Here is an 8,510-nt window from a genome sequence, read left to right as displayed (position 1 = left end):
GCATTTAGAAGTCCAGAGAAGGGCCACTCGTATGGTTAAGGGCCTACAGACCAAGCCTTACGAGGAGAGACTAGAGAAACTGGATCTATTCAGCCTCCGCAAGAGAAGGTTGAGAGGCGACCTTGTGGCTGCCTATAAGTTCATCACGGGGGCACAGAAGGGAATTGGTGAGTATTTATTCACCAAGGCACCCCCGGGGATTACAAGAAATAATGGCCACAAACTAGCAGAGAGCAGATTTAGATTGGACATTAGGAAGAACTTCTTCACAGTTAGAGTGGCCAGGGTCTGGAACGGGCTCCCAAGGGAGGTGGTGCTCTCCCCTACCCTGGGGGTCTTCAAGAGAGGTTAGATGAGTATCTAGCTGGGGTCATCTAGACCCAGCACTCTTTCCTGCTCATGCAGGGGGTCGGACTCGATGATCTATTGAGGTCCCTTCCGACCCTAACATCTATGAATCTATGAATCTATAAGTGCTCAATTAGCCATATACTGACCCTATATTGTTCTTTAAATCTAATATATTTGTGAGTTACAAGGAAGAAACTTAAAAAGTATAAAACAGAAGAAGTATTTCTTTGCCTACTAAAATTTATCTGATTACAAACTATTGTATGAATCAGGTTTAATTTGCTCTGAGGTTTCTCTACATGGCTTAGGAGCGTAAGAATTAGGAGGACAGAAGGGAAACCTAAAATAGCTCATGTGGCTGTCCAGTGCTTTTTTTCTAGGTGCTAAATAAGCAATCCAGCATCCAAGGTCTAACTTGATACTTCCTCTTTATCTACATGGTCTCATGTCTTCTGGTTTCATCATACCTATCACCTACTACATGATTCAAAGTCATTATACAGCACTATTGGTACACTAGCACAAGAAGCACTGGTCCCTTGATGTCAAAATGATGTAGCTTTGCTTGCCCTAAGAAAAAATTATATTACTCATTTTCATCAAGACCTTATCTGTCTCAAAATCAAGTTAACAAATTGTTCTTTAGGCTTTTAAAATCCATGGACTGACTCTACCAGTACTCTTACCTATTGTCCATATATTCAGCCCACTCTATATTTTAGGCTAGTGATATTTAATCTCCTTCCTTCCATTCCTTCATTCTGCTGAGTTGGTATAATCAAATAACAGTCACCAAATACACTATCCAAAAAATATTGCTGTTTATTGTTAAATAATGTGTTGAACTAAACATCTTATGCTGTATTAGTCCCCTTCTACAATTGGTCAAATCCTAGTACTAATTAGTACAATGAATTTTGTGATGAGGGTGTCACTATTTAACCAATAAACCATTAAATACATATGCTTCTGTACCACCATTTAACAACTTTTCAACATTTCACACAAAGCCTTTCTTTCTGCCATAAGAATAATATTACTTTCAATTCATGCTCAGAGCTCATGACATATGAGGCGCGTCCAGACGCAGCCGCACGAAGCCTCACCCGCTCCCCCGGCCCCATCCCCTGCACTGTCCCCAAGCCCCCCTGATTTATGCTCCCCCTGGCCCCAGTCCCCAGAGGCCCCTGACCCCTGCCTCCCCACCCCAGCATCCCCACAATTAAAAAACAAACAAACAACACCCTCCCTGCACTTACTGGCAGCTCTAGCTCCTGCAGCTCTAGTTCCTGTAGCTGTAGCCCCTGTAGGGGGCAGCAAAATATATAGGTATTTACAATTCATTTTATTATGATGATAGAGACATTGCTAGTCATCCAAATTGCTTTAAAACTGTAGATATATCAATAAAACATGCCCAACTGATTGCTGTCTCTATGTCTCTCGCTCTCTCTCTCTCTCTCTATATATATATATAGTGGTCTTTTGTTTTAATCGTGGAGGAACATGGATTTGGGGGTATTTTACAGAGTGACTTTGGGATTTTTTTAACAGGGAGTTTTCAGTTTTCCAATAGGGAACACCAGAATTCCTGCTAGGGAGGCTAGTGGCAGGACCTTGCCTGCTCAGAGCTGGCACCTTGGACCCAGATGAAGGTGGTTGACCTCCTGGCCAAATGGGGCCAGGAGGACATGCTCTGACAGTTCAAAGCAGGCCACCACACTGGAAACATCTTCCGGGAGATAGCTGCCCAGATGGCTGGGCAGGGGGCACACATGATAGTAGTGCTGCACAAAGGACAACTCTGAAGCCACAGCCCACTGGCAGCTGGTCAGATGCCTCTACTGGTTCTGGCAGGTGCCCAGTAGTTCACAGCCAGGCAGCAGCCCCCACTGCCAGACTGGTGCAGTGGGTAGAGGATGCAGGGAACTCTCAAGGCTGCTTCAGCAGTCCAGCTGGCACAAGGGGTAGTGTCCCCAGTTACCAGTTGGCCAGGCCCCAGAAGCTCCTGTCTATTTTTAACATTCAAAATAGCATGGGCCTTAAGGCCCACCCAGCTAACGAGTAGCCCCTATTGTATGGGGGCTAATGGGTGAATGTTACAACAAAATACTTGGGACAACTAATGAAAAAAACGGGATAGGAGTGTCCCCAGAAGCTCCTGAGAGCGAATAGCCCTGAGCTACTTGCCAGGGCAGCTTTTTATACTGCTGGGGACAGCACAGGTGCTGGCCCCAGGCTCTAGCTCCCCCTGGCTGCAGATCCAGGAGGAACCAGGCAGGGTTATTTTCCCCCAAGTGGTACAATTTGCTCCACAACAAAGTGCATATCCGAGCATGTGCTCTGAGGCAAAAAGCCCCAGCTCAAATTTGCACCACTTCTCCCCTGGGGAGTACTGGGCAGGAGGAATGCTGACATGCCAGTGAGCTCAGTTCAATGTACACGTGGTGCACAGCCAATGTCGAGGTGCAACTGCCACTGGGCTTTGGTAATTCCCCCTACTATAATTCCAATAGGCGTAACCCAAATCATAACAGCATTGATAGCCATCTAGTAAAACCCTAATAAGTAAGTCTGTACATGGCATAGTTATTCACATTACTTTTAAATTATAAGATATTAATAATAAAATAAAACGAGATTGAAATAACAAAAATGAAGGCTAAAATAAAAATAAGTTAAGAGTGAGAGACTTCTACAGGCTTCATAACTGAATTTTTGCTTGATATGTTTACTAATTTGGTATATATGAGGTCTTTTTGCATGTATATGTTTCTTTGCCAAATCCAAGTGTGTAAAATGAATTACATTAATAGAAAACAGAGAGAAATAGAGCTAGAAGGGACTTCCATAGGTTATCTAGTCCAACCTTCTGCCTGAGGCAGGATCATCCCTATCCAACTATCCTATACAAATCCACACTGTAGACTCTTAGCAAAATTATTGTCAACCCTGGCAAAACATAAGGCATAACACCCTAACCTGGCTCAAGTAGGGGGACCACAACAGCCACTATCCTGCTTCTATAAATGGTTGTTAGTATATGGGCAAGAGAATAAAGTGTGATTTGCATTAAGAACCTGGATTCTATGGTCTGTTAAGAGTATTTTCACTATTTACACACTACACAATTATGTTAAAATGCTTAGAAAGGGCCAATGGAGAATTTCCTGTATACTTGGAAACACTGCCATCCCCAGTGTCAGCGGTGGATATAAGGGATAGAAAAGTGTATGGAGTATCCCAGTGATGGTGCATAGGTAGAATGGGGAATGGAGAGAAGTTGGTGACAGAGCTCCATTCCAGCACACACAGTTCTCAGATGGTATGTAGTCTCTGAAGGGCTTTTTCCCAGTGTCATAATTTAGAAATACTCCATGGGCACTTCTACACGTGCAATTAATGCAGCTGAATAAACTGGTGCAATTTGAGCAGGAGTACACTAATCCTGACATTACCATCTACACATATGCTTAAACATTAATTTATTCTGCCATTGGATAGTACCTATGTCTGATAGAACTATCTGGCACTGTAATTTAGACTACACTGGCCCAATTGCTCTGCATGTGTAGATGGTGATGTTTTACTGCACAGTAAATTAGTCTACTGAGCAGTAAAGTGTGCATGTAAACATGCCCTATTACAGCTAATTTATGCTATTGGAAAAGGTAAAGTAGTTGAAGGTCCAGGGAGCTGCCATCTGCTTTCTGTGTAATTGCCCCCCTCCACTACACTTGACCTATTCTGCCACACAGGTGAAGAATGTCTTCATATAAATTTGTAAATGTGACTTTTATAAGTCAGCATCACAGGAATTGAAATTGTAATACAACAAAGGAACAATCTGGACATGCCTACACAAGATGTTTACTGTGAAGTAAATTAATTAACTTCACAGTAAGTGTCTTGCATCTACGTGTGTGGCCCTATTAGGCCACAGCAAACTAATTAACTCCACAGCAGGATAGGACTTATAAATACAAATCCTACCCTGCTGCGGAGTTTTTCCATGCACACAGCAGCACACGTGTAGACACTGACAGGGCTTGCTGGGGCATGAGGGTGCTTCCGTGTGGCAGCTGCCTTCTGGCTAGCTAGCCCCGTATTGAATTACCCTCATGCCAGAGCCAGCCCTTCTGCAACACATTGAGCTGGGTCAGAGCAGACCCAAGCTGGGAGGCTGACCCCCCACAAGCTCCCTGCCAAACAGCATGCTTGGAATCAATAAACTCTGGTGGAATAAGCTTTGAATTAATTGAACGTGTAGATGTGCCCTGAGGGACCTGATTCCTGCACTAACTACCACTGCTAGCTTTGACATTTTTCTTTAATTCATTTATTTGTGCTCCAGTTCATGATCTAGATTCATGTTTGAGCTCCAGACACCCAAATGTGCTAACGTTAAATATTTAGAAAGATTAGACATAGGGATCAGATGCTCCAGCATGCATTGTAACAGGAAACACATGCTTAAACACACTTGGTATAAAAAGGTGCATTTGTATGGTGTAGCTGTCTACTGAGAATACCTTGGTAATTTACCAATTTACAGAATTTACTTCTCTGTTTTTACTGAGTTTTTAGACAATCATTATTTAGGGATTCTTAGTTGACAAAATTACTCTCCCTGTCAGTGCTCCTAGAATACTCATACAGGTCTGACCTACAAATCAAGTTGTATTCTTTTAACTGAAGATATGATTATGAATAGATTTAGTTAAACCACTGCAGATTTTTGTGTGGACAATCTTAGATAAGGTTATATCTGCTTGGCTTGTTTCAGTAAATTTATTGGCATAAGCTAAACTAAAACAAAAACAAAACCTAAACACAAAAATGAACTGGCTCAACTAAATTGATTTAAGTCAGTCAGGTACAAATTGTGTAAGTGTGTCATCAGCAGGGATCAACATTCCCTCTAAGGAGTAGTGGTCTGTGAGCGTGCCACCTCAGTCCATGAGCGTGCCGCCTTGGTCTGACATGGGACACTTACCAAAACGGGCTGAGGGCTGGGGGTCGGAGGCTGGGGCCCGAAGGCTGGGGGCTGGAGCCAAGAGGCTGGGAGCCGGGGGCTGGAGCTGAGAGTCTGGGGGCTACGGGGCCAGGGACCCAGGTCTGCAGCTCCCTGCCCCCAGTTCCCTTCACCTACTGTCTGCCTGCTGTGGGCTTGTGCTGTGGCGGAGGTGGGGGGGCACTCCCCTGCCACTGCACACACTCCTGGGAAGCAGGAGGGACTTGTGCCCCCCAGATCTGTGCATGGGCTCTTGTTCTGCTGCCCTCCCCTGGGAGCTCTGAGGTTATGACCCGGCACTGCAGGGCAGAGTGGAGCTGCACAGGAAAGCTGCTCGTTGCTGTGAACTCCATGCTACCCTAGTGACATATCCCCTCCATGCAACCCCACACTGCCACCCCACTGCTGCTGCGTGCCCAAGGGACACATTGCCAAGACAGCGTGGAGCTCCCAGCGGCAAGCAGCTTTCCTGCGTGGCCCCGATCTGCCCTGCAGTGCCGGGTTGCACCCGTTGGGCTGTGGAGGCTTTGTGGGGGGCAGCAGGGTGGGAGCCTGAGCCTGCAGTGGGCAGCCCACCCCCACCGCCATCCTGCGCACAGATCTGAGGGGCATAGTTTCCCTCTGCCCCCCTGGGAGGGCAAGCAGCGGCGGGGAGCCAGCCCCACCCCTAAACTAGCCACTCACAGCCCAATCCCATTCCCCCTGGGGCCCTGCAGCCTCACATTGCGATCCCAGGCCCCAAGCCCCTCACACTGACTGGCTGGGTAGCAGCCCCAGACCTGCCCAACTCCCTCCCTATGGGGGCCTCAATCTCCCCCACCAGTGACCTGCAGGAGCTGCTCTCCAGGCTACTGGCACTCCCTGCCAGACCACCCTCCTCCTGCTTCCTCCCAGCCCCCTGCAGACTGGAACTCTGCCAGCCTGCAGAGGGCTCATTGCCACACTACAAAATCTGTGGGTTTCTCTGCTAAAATGAGAAATCTGTGTTTTACTTTGGTAAGAAGGGAAATCTGCATTTTTTTCCTTTTTCCATGGGAAATGGAAAACCCAGATCCCTGGTCATCAGAGTCAGGCACCCTGGTGTTGCCCAAATCCTGCTTCATTCCACACATTAAATCCTTTAGTCCAAGTTAAGTGGCATTTTCAGTTTGGGCTAGCTGGAAGGCTATAGAGCCCAAGTTTTGGTTTTCACTTGGCTGGTTAGCTGCACACTTCGCAATATGAATGCAGGCTAAAGCATTTGAGTGGTAACAGTCCTCTGTGCCTTATAATTCCCAGTGTGCCCAGAAGAACAGATGACTTCTCCCACAACTTACTGCACAAGAATCATCGAGCAGCTCCGCTTACTGTGACACAACTGAAGTCCTGCTGACTGAGACAGGGGAATTTAGCAGCAGATATGATGTGGGGCATGACAGTGTGGCTGCTCACAACCTAGCTAAACTAACCCAACCATTGAAAAAAAAGTGCTGATCACCAGAGCTCCTTCTACAGCAAAGGCATAAGAATGGAGCCAGGCACCTGGGGCAGCTGTGACATGCAGGGCAATGGAGAATTCCAGTTGCTGCCATGCCACTGTGATATCAACATGCTTGTAAAGCTACAGTGGCAGCAGTTATTTTCCTCCCCTCTCTACAAGTCAGTGCCCAGGGAGGCTGCCATAGTCGCCCCACCCTAGTTATGCTACTGTTATTCAGTGAAGACCCACACTCTGTAGAACAGGCCTGTCTAACTGGCAGTCTGCAGGCTGCACATGGCCCATGGGCTGCTCAGAGCCTGTGAGCACTTATCATCTGGCTTGCAGGCTCCAGTGGCTGCCTCTCCTGCTGCCACATGGTCAGGGTGGGGGGAGCCCTTGGAGCTGTGTGTCATTGGTGCCGTCAACACCCTGGCGGGGTGGGCCACGTGCAGGTTATCCTGAGGAGGCAACCCAGCGGCCAAATGTTAGTGTTGTTTGCAGCTCCTAGATGCAGTAAAGTTGGATATCCCTAGTACAGAGACTAGCTGGGAATGTTATGCTCCTCTGTGTCTGTTATAGGCTTGCCTGTTATTCTTTCTCCATTTTCTGATATGAGACTGAAGTGACAGTTAATAAGACATACGTTTGGTTCTCCATTACAATTATTACCTTGATACATCAGAGATCTACTGGTTTACCTGGGAGAGTGAAATAATCAGGGCTTCTCCCAACACCCAGCTCGTCTGTGCTTTATTAAACTAATACTAAAAAATACTGGTACTGTTTGTCCAGATCTGTCTTAGTTCAGCCAGTCCCATAAAGAAAAATAATGTAAGCCCTGGATATGCCAAAATGTAAACAATTACATATAAATAAAATATAAATAATCTCTGAATTTGTGCCAACATTCTCAATATACTTCACAGCTAGGTCTATTTTCTTTATCCTTACTACAATCTTGTCTTTTACATTGTACTCCTAATAAAGTTAAATTTTATTTATTTTAATTGCACTGTAAGTGGGCCCAGAGGCCTGTCAATATACTGCAGGAAGGATTTTATGTTTGCTTTTATAGTTTCAACTGTCATTCCACATTAGCATACAAGTTCTCGGGTTCCCAAATATATCCATACACAAAGGATTGTCTATGATACTGACTCACAGCATGTCTAGGCCAGTGGGTAAGTGCAGAGGGCAAATGTTCTACATCAGCCAGCTTTGTTTGCATGCTGTTATACATTTTTTTTAACAGCAGACCACGAATACTAGTGAAATAATGGGCTCTTTTTTTATCAAATTATGACTACATATTCAGGCCCAGATGCTCAAATGGTTTAAATCAATATAAGTCTATCAATTTTAAAAGGTAATTTAGATTCACTCTCTATTAAATGTAGGGCAGCGTACAAAAGTCGTATAAGTCTGGATCAGTAGTGCTCAATCTCAATGGCTCTGTGGGCCAGAAGAGTGGCACTCAGCCATTGAGAGGGCTGGATCCTATGTGTGGGGTCATCCCATCGGCCAGATACAGCATGAGGCTGGCATGTGGGGTTGGTCTGTAGGTGCAATCTGGCATACCAGTGTGACCCTGTGCACTAGATCCAGCTATGGTGGGACTGCACACTGACGCAATCTGTCACGGGGGCTGTGTTATCCAGACTGCAAGTCTGGAAATTTGTCAGGGAA

The sequence above is a fragment of the Alligator sinensis genome, unplaced genomic scaffold (genome assembly GCF_000455745.1).
Source record: "Alligator sinensis unplaced genomic scaffold, ASM45574v1 scaffold499_1, whole genome shotgun sequence".
NCBI lineage: Eukaryota > Metazoa > Chordata > Crocodylia > Alligatoridae > Alligator > Alligator sinensis.
Note: the sequence above shows the minus strand (reverse complement) of the source record.